The sequence below is a fragment of the Mycteria americana genome, chromosome 1 (genome assembly GCF_035582795.1).
Source record: "Mycteria americana isolate JAX WOST 10 ecotype Jacksonville Zoo and Gardens chromosome 1, USCA_MyAme_1.0, whole genome shotgun sequence".
Classification (NCBI taxonomy): Eukaryota; Metazoa; Chordata; class Aves; order Ciconiiformes; family Ciconiidae; genus Mycteria; species Mycteria americana.
Window position 1 is genome coordinate 33,854,687 of NC_134365.1, and position 12,915 is coordinate 33,867,601.

Consider the following 12,915-nt stretch of genomic DNA (forward strand, 5'->3'; position numbering starts at 1 on the left):
AATAAATTTCAAATGTTGTTTCCTTGTAATGAAGTAAACAATATTTCTGCTATTGTTTACTCTGCTTTTGGGGCAACGGGAGTTTACAAGAATGAATATGAAGGTAGCGCAAAACTGTTAGAGAAAAGGTTGGAGAAATAACCCAATTATTAATTATGTGGTGTGATGGAGCCTATACGCCTCAACCCAGTTGTCTTCTACGGTATAAATTCTGTATATTGTGTAACACTTCTACCAGCTTATTGGGGGAAAAGGGTGAATTAAGGAGAGAACAGGTTTCTTCTTAGATTGCTGAAAAGGCTATGCAGAACCATCAGAAGATTCTTGTTTTATACACCGTTTTTGGTTTCCTTAAGTGATCCATATAGTTAGTAATATCTTAGTTTTATACAGGGTGTCTAATCAGTCTTACACAGTGAATGTGTTACACAGAGAATACACACTGCCTTTAAACTAGGGGATAGAATCATGGAGCTTGAGGTTCTGTAAGCTTTTAGGCCACATTTGGGGTTTGTAACTTTCAGTAATCTAATTTCAGCCTGCCTTTTCTCCCCAAACAGGCATTTACCTCTTTTTTAAAGTGAATGCCCTAAACATCTCAGTGTTAACTGCAATGCTTTCATTTTCTCATTGGATTGCTCCTCCCACTTTCACATTCCTGTGGAGTTTCCGCTAAGAGTCATGGAAACTGAGTAATACTCAATGTAGAGTTACATTTCCAAACCCCTCTTGTTAAAATAGGTCAGAAATTTGCTAAAGCAAGCCTGATATTTTCCCCTTTCCAAAGGGAAAATGTGACCCTTGAGGACATTACCGCATTTGCGGCTAGGTTGTTCTAGGGAAAAGTCTGCGGTAGAACTTTATTTCCAACAATAGAGTAGTTCAATGAAAAATCCATTTACATATGGCCATTAATTTAAAAAAAAATCAGACCTATAATGCTATCACATCTATGCTGTACAACATTTCCTTGTCTAATCTAATTTCATCCCCAGGTAGTGATTTTGTGCGAGGTGTCTGAAGTGACTAGTGAAATTCACTTGCTTAGAAAATCCCAGTCTTGGTTTTAATGAGCAGTCTACAAAGTTGTAGTGGGGAACTGATGATTTTCAGAAGTCGCTTACAATTCAGGTTTCCTTGTGAAGGAGGTACACTTCACAAACTAGTGTCCACAAGCACATACTGACCTCAGCCAATTCCCGTATTTTTGTTTCACTTAGTTGTAGCATCAGAAGTTCATTTGTACAGCAGAGTAAATCTCTTGAAGAGCCTGGGGTGACGATGATACCAATGGGGGAAGCCTACAAAAGATAAAAAAGACACAAGCATGGCTCGTTTTACTGGTATGAAAAGAAAAAGTTGAGGAGAGCCTGATGGCGAGCTAAGGGAAGGAAGAGAGGGGAAGCTTACTGAGTGAGGCAGAGTTTTTGATTGACTGATGTTTCGCTTAACTCAGCAAATGAATGTAGTTTTTAATAAAAGAATTAGTTATGTTTCTGATAATATCACTATCCGGTAATTTAGTTAAATTGTGTTAGTTAAAAGTTAATTCATAGTTAATTGACTCTGCTGTTTGCAGCAGGAATATGGTTCAGTTCCAGTCGGGGTGCCCACAGAGAAACATGGGCAGCAAAAGGGACTCGCAGTGACACAGCGAACACTGTGCGGTTTGTCCTTAGTTGCCGTAACACACTTTCTGCTCCTTACAGCCTTTTGCAGCTAAGGTTGTTAGATAATATTTATACCACATTTTAAACTTTATTTTTTCTATCTATCTGAGTAGCTTTGGATATTCTGCTGCTAAAAACACAGACCATAGATGAAGGACCAATTTACTAACTGGATATTTATTCTCCCTCCATCTTGTTTTACTTTGCTATCAAAACATATTTTGTTTCTGCTAATCTAGAAAATTAAGCTGTAGTAATCTAAGGCTATTTACCCTGAATGAAACTATTCACATGGAGCTTTAATGTGCTATAACTTATATAAATTGACTTCACACCTTTAGGTGATTGATTTATTTAACTTTCCTGAGTGACCCTGTGTAGGCAGCCCAAACTGTTTCACTAGTAAAATGAGGACTGCCCTTGAAGCTGTATCTCTTACAGCTATTCTCAGCCCCTATCCTGCCCTTTTTCATTACTCTGAAAATGTAAAAGCTTGCAAGGGGCCTGAGGCCAGCTTGGGCTCACTGCTGTGGACTACACTTTAGACCCAGCCTTTCTTTCACCCCCATAGGAGCTTCGCTTCCACCTCTGCTTCTGCAAGACCTCGTCCTCCCACCTAAGCAGATTTGCAGCCAGGCCTCCCAGCACGGGGCACCAGGATGTCTTCTAACATTACCCACGCACCTCCGTTTTTCTTCTTTCCATTTCTGACAAATTTTCTGCTTCTTTATGGTGTTATGTTAATTTGGTATTTTTTTTCCCTGCAACCTTTTTCAGCACGGACTCTCTCAGATACGTTTCCTACCAACTAACATAGCGTAAATTAAAAGCCCTCGTGTAGGAAATGCATGAGTGCCCCCTCTTGTCTGCTCCCAAGTAAAACAGCTCCCTCACCTTTTCCATGGGGGGAGAGTAGAATAAAGTAGTTTTGCTTAATCAGTCCATTTGCATTTCTTTACAAACTGAAATGGAATAAAACAGAGACCTTTACAGGCTGATAAACGTAGATGTGGGCACACGCTTGCAGACTGAAAGGCTGTGCTGTTCTTTTTTTGGTGGGGAGCGGGTTCAGAAGTACAGGCACACATAGTATTGAATGAGCATTAGCTTTTCTGCCTACTCCACATTCCTCATTGTTTTCTCTGCAGACAGAGAAATGCTTTTGGTACTGCTTTGATCAGAGAGATCATAGATAATAAAATATTCTCTTTTTTCTCAGCCCTGCTTGAACCTTGGGATTCACTTTTCCTTGAAACAGCATCTTCAAAATGGTTACGCCGTGATATGAAGAAGTCTGATTTCCCAGCTAGTCAGACCCATAAATATTAACATTCTCACAGCCCCTCTAGAATAATTTAGGAAAAGAAAATACGTCTATCCTTTTGAAACATCCTAGGTGATGAGAATGGAAGTGGCAAAGGGAGGCCACACAAAAGAACTCCCAGGAGGACGGGTCCACCCGCGGTTACTGTAGCTGGGCTGTCATCCGCAGGACGTCTGCAGAGCTAGCAGGGCTGCCGGCAGGGCGCTGCGCTGCGGGCTGGGTCTGGACAGAGAAGGCTGCGGGACAGGGTCCATTGGGACGTGGATCCATGCAACGATCTGTATGTTCAGGCACAGCCCCTGACCGGGAGACCATCAGCTCCCGGCAGTTAGACGAACATGGAGGGCTTGAACGTGCAAATCCTAATCTCTGGGTTTATGTATTTCCCCGTAAAAAGCCCTGAAAGGTTTTCATATCTTAAACTGAAGGTCTGCAACACAGCCTGATTTTTTTTTTTCTTCTCTCTATTCCTTGTTTTTGTTCTCCTGCACAGCTTTTGGTTTGCTGGCTGGGAAGTGACCCCTGGAGACAAAGTTAATCTTATTTCAGGAACTGTGCCCACAAAACAGGGAGATGACTGTTGAGTTCTGGGTAATATTAAAGAAAAACAAAACACAATGCGGCATTAAAGTCCATGTGAAGGCAGTGCTCGCGAGCAGCGCCACGCTGACAGTTACAGAGAATAAAGGCTCTGATTTATCCGGGTAACGCGCAAGCCAAGTGCTATGTTATCCCGCTAGCACGTCTAGATGTCAGGGCTGTGTCTCTGCCATCTAATCAATATGGCACTGTGCCTGGCCTAATTAGCTCCATTCCTTTAATTAGGCCAGGCAGGATGCTGTGCTGATGTGGCCACGCGGCTTTGGGACCTCGGCGCGCGTCTCTGCAGGCCACGGCACTGCGCCGCGTGGGCCTGTCAGCCTGCGGGGGTTTGAGATCCCCCCCGCGCGGTGCGGGACGTGGTAGGTGTACTCGAGGTGTTTGTTCAGTGTTCAGCCCTTGCTGAACCCCCAGAGCCGGTCAGTGACTGAGGAGCTTGTGTGCTTTGTTTGTGCCGGAGTCCTCTCCTGGGGAATCGAACGATCCTGCAGCAACTGGTGGGCCCCGCTCTGCGGAAAGCACGTTTCAGGGCTTTGCCTTATTAGTCTCCAAACAAGTGACTCCTCGGTCGCAGTTTCTCTCTCCTGGGTGGGTTCCGCTGAGGAGAGAGTTCATGCCTCGCTCCTGTTATAATTGAGTTAAAAAGTCAGCCAGCCACGAAACGCGAGGCCACCAGAAACGGGGCTTGACGAGTCCCAGAGGCTGGAGGAAGGCCGTCTCTCCCAGGCCTGCTGCCGCGCGGGGCGGGCTGACACCATCCTCCTCCTCGTCCGTCTTGCCCAAGTCACCGGGTGAGGAGACTCACTTATTTCTGATCTAGTCCGGTTTTTCATTCAAGCCCTTCAATGCTAACTTATTATTTTTATTTTCTTTACAGCTTTGGGATATTTTCGCTTTCCTAGGACACTGTTCCCAGATGAGACTACGCTGTGTTGCCTCGGATCTCTGCCAGAAAGAATTACAGATGTTTCAAAGGAAATGTGCAGAAACCATGCGGCTGAAACAGAATAAATTATGTTTAAAATCAAGGAAATGTCCTAATAAGTGAGAAATGCACTAATTTCTCTGAGAGCTTTTTTCCCTGCCTCCAGCACCTGTGTTTATTTTTATTTTTTACTTTACTATGTGGTACAACAGCTGGTTCTTCCACATGAAAAAGTCTGCAGTAAGGCCAAAGTTTTAAAGGATTTTTAGAATTTCTGAAATTTTCTAACTTCAGAGCACTTTAGTAAAATGTGCAGATGTATTTCTTTGTCTGCGTGACAAGAAAAGGCGGTTCTGGAGCAGCTGTTAGAATTGCACGCCCTCCCTGACAAACTACAGATCTAACATTTCACCCAGTCGCCAAGCAGAGCCCCAAGTGTTGGCAGAAGTGTTCCCACCTTGAACCAGTGGAGTGAAATGAGTCCCTGCACTCAGCTGGCTGACACATCTCATTTTCCATCTGCAACGTGCTGTATTCAGAGAGGAACATTTCCAATTTTTTGTCTTCCCATAGCTGTATCCTAGGTGAATCTGCAGACTTGAGTGGTGTGCCTTGGCTCTTTGCTTTCCTATGAGCTTTTCTCTTACTTAGCAATGCCCATCGCCTGCACATACGCGTACTCCAGCAATGTGAAATCCTTCTGGAGTGCTGATTTTAGGCTATTCTTTTTTTTTACCAGTTTCCCCTTGGAAACACTCAAACAAAAAACCCTACTTGAAAAGCCTGGCCCAAAATCTCAGAAAACCTGGTTCAACAGAAGGTACCAGATTTCTACACCTTCCTTGCCAAACCACAGCTATTCATCAAATATCTGATGGGATCTTCACGTAGTCACCTGTTTCAACACTTGCTCATTCCTTTCAGGCCCTTCTGGAGAAAAGGCATTTCCACCAATTTCAGGCAAGAAAATACGTCTTAGATCAAAGTTTATCTGAAGAGGCGGAAGGTATTTTTCTACACAGTTGTACTGTTTGCTGGATTTTCCTCTTCTGTGTTTCGTTTCTTTAATTTACTGTATACTCATAGTGTCTAACCATACCTGAAGCTCACTGTGTCTTCGAAACTTCCCTGGAGAGCTGTGGTAGTCACAGTAGTAACAATCGTGAGATGAGATCGCCCGGCCTGTTACGGAAGAAATATGTAATTCCACAGGAATTTTATTGCAATTTAGCATGCATTTATGTCTGCTTATTTGAAAGTTTATCTGGATAATGAATTGTATCCCTTAGGCATTCCATAATAGTTGTTATTTTAGTAATAGTATATCTTCAGTGCATTTCTAATACCAAAAAGTCCTTGTCAAGCAAAATGATCAAAACTGAACGTAGTTTCCTCAGTGTAATTTAGCCCAAATTTGAATTCCTTTCTAGCGATGTATTTTAATTATGCAAACTAGGGACTCAAAATAATTTTACAGTGTTAATGGAAAGCACAACAGATTTTCCTAATGCTGAAAAATGCAAATCTCCTCAGCCTTTGCTCGGCTCCCAGACTTACTGTATTTCGATGCATCTTTGTCCTTAAAGCTCTGTCGTACCACGTGCATAGCATCGCCTCTCACAAAACCAGGATCTCGCTGTCCTGAGTTTGGTTTGTAAATATGTAGTTTGTTTTCTGTAGTTCATGAGTAAGCCATAGCTATCATGTTGTAACGTGTGATCCCTCATCATCTGGTCTGTGTTTAGAAAGAGGTTGAGCTTTTTCTCACGGAAGACCAATGCGTTTGAAACCACTGAGTCAAAATGAATCATGAGCCTGTTCTCAATGCTCCCCATCTACAGAATAACACTAACCACTGTGCCCAGTTAGGGATCTTACGCCACCGAGACCTGCACATGACCAACGTTACCCCGTGTCACTTCACACACTGCAACCTATTATCTCCCCGTGTCCCCCCACACAGCAGCCGCAGTCACGCCTTCCCCATGGCCACATGGATTGTTTTCCTTCAGACTCCAATAATAAGTCAATTAGAGCAGGATTAGCCTCTGGGAAATGAAACCAGTTACTCCCCCTCTCCCAGGATGAGGACCTTAAATGATCTGCCTGAACATTTTGATTTCCTTCCTTTGTTTTTCCTGCAATCCAGTGAATCCTTCTCTTCTAATTAGCTTGCCAGTAGGCATCTATCAAATGTTTCTCTTGTTAACTTACTGCCAGAAGAGTGCTTTGTAGCATCTTGTCAGGGTACAGCCAAGTTCGGTGTCTGGTAGGGCTGGAAAGCAAACAAACAACTCCCCCTACGCCCAAAAAATCTCTGCCTGACTGCGTGCTGAGTTTCCACGCAGGAACGGGCTCATTTTCCTCCCTGGCTGAAGCTCTCGTTTCACTCTGCAGCCAATTGGGAAGAATCACGGCAGAGTCTTTTTTTCTAAGCACCGGCATGCCAGTGTTTAGACAAGGGCACTACACTTCTGGTCATGGTTCTCATTTCCTGGATTAAGACAGGCAAAAAATGTGGTTTGCCAATATAAATGAGTTTTGGCTTTGTTCTGTGTTAAAACATAAGCGAATTCAAAATATCAGCCAGCCTGCTGTGCCTAGAATTTAACGGACCAGTACCAGCTCCTTGCCATCCCATCCAACCCTTGCCCCAACCCCAGGAAAATCCGATCCTCCTCCCGTTGGCCAGGCTGGTCTTGAGGACTGTTGTCCCAGTGGAACATCATTTGTGCTGGAAGCCCCTTGGGGTTATGAATTGCCTGAATTCAGTTTCCCACGAGCCTCCATACCCCCAGGAGCAGCAGCTGAGACTGGGAGCAACAGCTACAGGAAAGGCGTGGAAAGAGCCAGGGAGGCAATCCAGCTGTGAGCACAGCTGTGCGAGGTCTCCCTGCATGCCCTGGTGCTGCCCCAAGCCACGCAGTGGCTTCTCCATGGCGTTTAGGAGAATGCACTCACATTACATATGAGATGCATGAGGAAGGTTTTGCTGCAGGGCCACGACCATCAATAAGCAAGAAGAGGAGGCAGAGCATGAGCACAAAATCTGCTGGTAAATGAGTTTGTTAGGAGCTGTAAGAAAAAGTCCTGGAAAGACCCTGGACCCTGGCTGTGGACCCCTTTTTGGTGATTCCTCTGAGCTCTAGAAAATGCGCATCTTGTTTCCAAACCAATCACTGTAACTGTAGTGCTATAAAAACCTGTCTGTAATGTGGGCCTTGATTTATGCAAAGAGCATAGCAGAAGAGTTTTAGATTAAGAGAATCACAGCGTGGAATTTTGCAAGCAAGGCTGCTGAGAAATCTATTGGTTCTCAAATCTGGAAATGCAGCTTCTGCTTTTAGCTTTTCTGCTTGCTGTATGCTCCCTGCAAGGAGCTTGCAGATTTAGCTGAATGCTCTGGGTGCTTTGCTTGATACTGTGCTCTGAATTGCACACTCATGAATCTTCATCCTCTGACCTGCAAAACGTATCCTATATTTTAAAGTTAATGAAGCAAATACCCGTTGACAGGGAATGAGAGGTTCGTGTCAGGTGGAGCCAGTAAGAGAGGCAAATGTAGAGATGTGCACACAGAAAACTTTCAGGCAGTGGCCAAGCACCACTTAATTGACGCCGATGACGGCTTTGCACGTGGCGTTCAGCAGCGCCAGTGCCCGGCATGGCTCTCCCCACCAAAGAGCTCCCAGCTCTCCGGGCTGCACTCGCCGTGCATCGGGCTCTTCTCGGCATCCTCCTCCTGGCAGCGGGGCTGTGATTAACAGCCTGGTCAGGCTGGGCCGGGGGCCTTTTGATAAATTCAGTGCTTTAGAACAAAGCCATCATTCTCCAGAGCAGTTGAATGTGCCATAATGAACTGAAATAAGGCAGAATGTAAAGGCAGGGAGATACAGGCACTCTGCTGGAAAGCAAAGTCATTAAAAATAATGAGCAGTCTTTCACTTCCTTCTTTTTATTAACTTTCTGCAGAGGACAACCTGGCACTTTATTTTTAACACAGTCTCCACTTTACTAATATCCGTTAGACAGATGGCTAAAATTTTTCCACAACATGCCCCACAATATTTAGAAAAACGGTAAAAAAAGAAAAAAGCAAAACTGAGCCCCCCCCCCCCCCAATTCTTCTTCTCTATACTCCTCAGGCGATGATTTTTCAATAACCTCTCTGAATTCAACAACTCCTGCCACGCTCTGTGGTGATCACATGAAAAGCAGTGCACAAAGGTGCCATGTCCAGCAGAGTTTGAAGCATGTGTATACTAACCATCAGTAACAATTAGTGAAAATTTGAATGAATGAAGTTTTGCAAGCTTTTCCTTGGGATGGAGGCACGTCCGAAGCCACTGACAGAGCCCCAGCATCCCGATTCGGGCTGGGTAAATCAGCCCTGCCCTGCAGAGCAGGGGCGACACGGGTGGCAGGACCCACTGAGCATCGCACAGCTTGGGCTGTTTTCGAAATGGCTGCTCAGGCATGTCTCCCTGGCCCTTAGAAACGCCTGCTCACCAGAAACCAGGCTGTTAATTGCTCAGCGGCTCTCTCTTCCCCTGTAACCGCAGAAACCTTCGGCCTCTGCTCAGAACCAGAAGGTCTGATCCTGCTCCCGTTCCCCGGACTAACGTCGCCCTCGAGCTCCTCTGCCCACACCAGCTGCCCAGGCTTGTAATGCAGAGACTGCCCTTTGTAGACACTGAGGTACTGTGTACAGTGAAGATTAAGCTTGGTTACAAGCAATGTTAAAATATGCCATTACTATAATCAGACATGTGGCTCAAATCATTGCCCCAGATCTTAAGAGCTGTCGAGTAGGATTTAGGCTTCTAATTTACACTCGTAACTTGTCTTCGCTGCAGCTTTAAACTGAATTTTTTATTTATTACTGCGATTCTACCACCCGGGTTGGGGCCTCCTGGGCTCCTAAAACCCAAAGCAGGTCCCCAGGGCCCCTTGGGTGAGATGGGTCCCTGCTGTCCCCCCGAGCCAGACTCTCAATTTCTGCCACTTCCCTTCCTGCACCCACACACAGCACCTCTGCACTCGGATCGCAAAAATCTGCAAGGAGGCCAGAAACGAAAATTTAAGAAGGGTGTGAGATAAACTGAATGTAACATCGAAATAAATAAGCAACGCGTTTGCATCAGGCTTGAGAAGGGGGTGCGTGGGGAGGGGGAGGGAACTGGCTGAAGATGGAGAGCAATATTGCACAGCCCTGCATTACCTGCTGGCTACAGCCCAAAGCACTGGGAAAGGCTCAGGGGTTTGGGTACGGCAGGCAAACGGAGCCACGAGCAGCACATTAGCACTCTCCAGGTCTGCTCAGGCCTGTACAGCCCCAGCTGAATTTAGCATCAGCAGACTGAACCAGCCCCGCACCCGAAGAGCATCCTTTACAAGCGCCACCGCAAGCGGTTGCAGGGCGATTCAGGGACTATGGTCTCATGGTCTAACAAGTTTGTGCAACTTGCAGAGTCTTTGTGCTTTCTCTGGCGCAAGTGTTCAGAGAAGTGATTGAAATACTGCGCCTGCCCTCGGACTTTGGCCCAAAAGCTGAAGTGGAGTAATTGATGGTAACACTTATCCAGGGGATTTCAACTATTTTTGATGTCGCTTTGACATGTCAGTTCCCCTGTACCTTACAAACCCCGGGTTGTGTCTCACATCAGTTAACTCATGACAAATCACTGGCTACTTTTAGTGTCCCTCTTCTGACACATTTGTGAGCAGACTGTGATTTCTGCTCACTCAAAGCTATTGCCAGCACTTAACAGGAGTAAACCATAAAGCAGGAGGAAACAATTTCAAAACCGTGGGCTGAAGACGCATCTGCCATGCGCCTTTCTCTGAGGTGCATTTGCGGCTGGGGCTGCTCGGACATCCCTGTCAGCGGCAGGTCTGGGTTAAGCAAGCCCCTGGCCAGGTCGCATCCCCGACGCAGGACCCCTCGCACGCCTTCACTGGCACCACCAAGACGCGATGCCAGCTGGGAGCACATGCTGCTGCCTCCCAGTAGGGCAGCACACAGGGGATGCCGAGACCCACATCCCCCTATATTTCTCAGCCTGCCCTGTGGACCTGGGGCATCTATTAAGTCTTTTTGATCTGTCCTTACAGGCCTTTTGATCTGTTGTTGCCAGAGGAGGCTTTGGAGCCTGATGGGAGCCTGAAGGATGGGGCTTTTACAGTCATGGCTCAGCTCCTAACAAACCTAAAGCATGTGCTGGTCGAGGATGGCTCTCGAGTCATTGCTTTTCAATCGTTCTCCAACATTAAGCCCATGTATTCCTGCAGAAAAATTCCCAGTACTTGTTCCAATGTTTTGTATAACCAAATCAAGTCAACACGGCGTTTTCCTGCGCGACTCCAGTGCAGCTCCCCATCATTCACGTTAGCCATGTTAGCCTGGATTTACACGGCTGTCACGACAACCTAGCACCAATCACCTGATAACAGAACAAATATTTAAGTCTGGGTTGGTTCAAATATTTGCAATTGAGCTGTGTTTCCCAGTTGTAACTGATGAAATGCACGCTGTTGTTTTTGTCAAGGAAGGTCTGGTGAGTTTTTCAGGTTATCTTCCAGTGTGATTTCTCTCTGAGTTTGCTATCCATACTCTGGCTAGTTTTACAGCCACCACCAGCAGCAGCAGAATGGACAATACCATACACCATCACTAGGTCTGCATTTCATATTGGATATTCAGTTTTCCAAGTTAAATATTTTTAGAATTTCCTATTCGTATCTGCATTTATACATACAGCTCTGTGTAAAGATCATGTCTGTCCTGGTTGGGACTGAGTCAAATTTCCAAAAATGTTGAACTTTCATGAACAGCGTGAAACAGCAGAGCCTTTGTTTCAGTCAATTCACTACAGAAGGCCAGAGGAAATTCAATTTAAGAGAAGAATATTCATTGTGCTTGCGTATCATCATATAGTAGTCTTCTTCCTCCTGTTCTACAAATTGCTGTGGGCTATGCTGGTATACAAGGTATACACCAGCTGAGGATTTGTTTTTGTAAATCCCTTTTGGGTTTGCACTCCAGCAGGGCCCGTGCCAGTGACTATCTCTGACAGCCCAGAAGAGATATGAACTGTAATTGATTGTGCCCCTGAGAGTTTTTCTTCCTATTTGTCTATGTGTGTGTGTGCAGGAGAGAGAGAGAGAGACTGTCTTTTATCTTTTGCCAAAAGTGGCTTTAATCCAGCACTGAGCTTTTCTTCTTCATGCGTGTTCCCAAACGCTGCAACATTTTGAGTTTTCAGGGTGGGATCAGCAAAAGGCAGCTTTCAGAGAATATCTTGCTCCAGAAATTTCAGAAAGCAGTTTTTTTCTTTAGAAGAGAGGCGAGGGAGGTGGCAGAAGTGATGACAGAGCTCAGTTTTGAAGACATGGAGGGAATGGCTTTGCCGCACTGCACCGGGCCCTCTGCCATGCTGAAGAGCTCTGGCAGCAGAGCTCTGCCAGATCCTGCCAAGGCAGTTAGAGAGGTCACAGCTTCCCTCCCTCCATCCCCGACCTCCCCTCCCCCTTCCAGAAGTCTCCATCCCAATACGGGGTGCCATGGAGCGAAGGGAATGGTGTTTCACACCCCGTCTGCCAGCCGGTGAGGAGGAGGCTGATCTTTTCACCAGGCTGCGAAGCGCAGTGGATGTGAACCGCTTTCCCCACTGCTGCATCTCCCCCAGGGGCCATGGAGTCTGGAGAGATGTGCCATTCCTCAGCCCACGCCTGCTCCCCTCGCCATCGCTCCCCAGGGCCCGGGGGCTGCAGTTATGTGTTGGCTTGCAAAAGAGGCTCATATGCCCCCCCAGACTGTAGCTGTCCTCCATTTCTGGTCTAATTAGCAATTTCCAGCTCGAGCAGACCTGTGCTGATAGAAACCAGTATCAAGAATAACATCCACTGAAAGTGAACAGCCTATGTGTCATGCTGGCCACAAGAGGGAAAGGAATAATGGTCAGAAAATATTTGGCCACATTTTTGGATGAAACAGTGACACAGAACTCAGGACATTCATGTCTTTTCCTGATTCTGGCCTAATTTTACTCTATAGTTGTCTTAAAAACTCATAAATTGAGTAATTACAAAACGCACACTCTCAGTGCCTGTAAATTAGAAACGTAGAAACGTAGAATCATAGAATCATAGAATGGTTTGGGTTGGAAGGGACCTTAAAGATCATCTAGTATGTAGGACAGCGCAGGTTGGAAAGGATCTCAAAAGATCATCTGGTCCAACCTTTTGTGGGAAAGGGAGATTAGATGAGATTATCTAGCACCCTGTCCAATTGCATCCTGAAAACCTCCAGTGATGGGGACTCTACCATGTCCCCGGGAAGGTTATTGCAGTGAATGATTGTTCTCACTGTAAAAAATTTCTTCCGTATATCAAGG

General features: G+C 45.8%; 1 long non-coding RNA gene across 1 annotated transcript; it reads right to left on the reverse strand.

Moving 5' to 3' along the window:
• Window positions 1-1,216: 1,216 nt before the first annotated feature.
• Window positions 1,217-6,158, reverse strand: LOC142404602 (uncharacterized). Its single transcript, XR_012773909.1, has 3 exons — window positions 6,077-6,158; window positions 5,619-5,701; window positions 1,217-1,301 (listed from the first exon to the last, which is right to left on the reverse strand). It is a non-coding gene; the product is annotated as an uncharacterized LOC142404602 (long non-coding RNA).
• Between the last annotated feature and the right edge of the window lie 6,757 nt (window positions 6,159-12,915).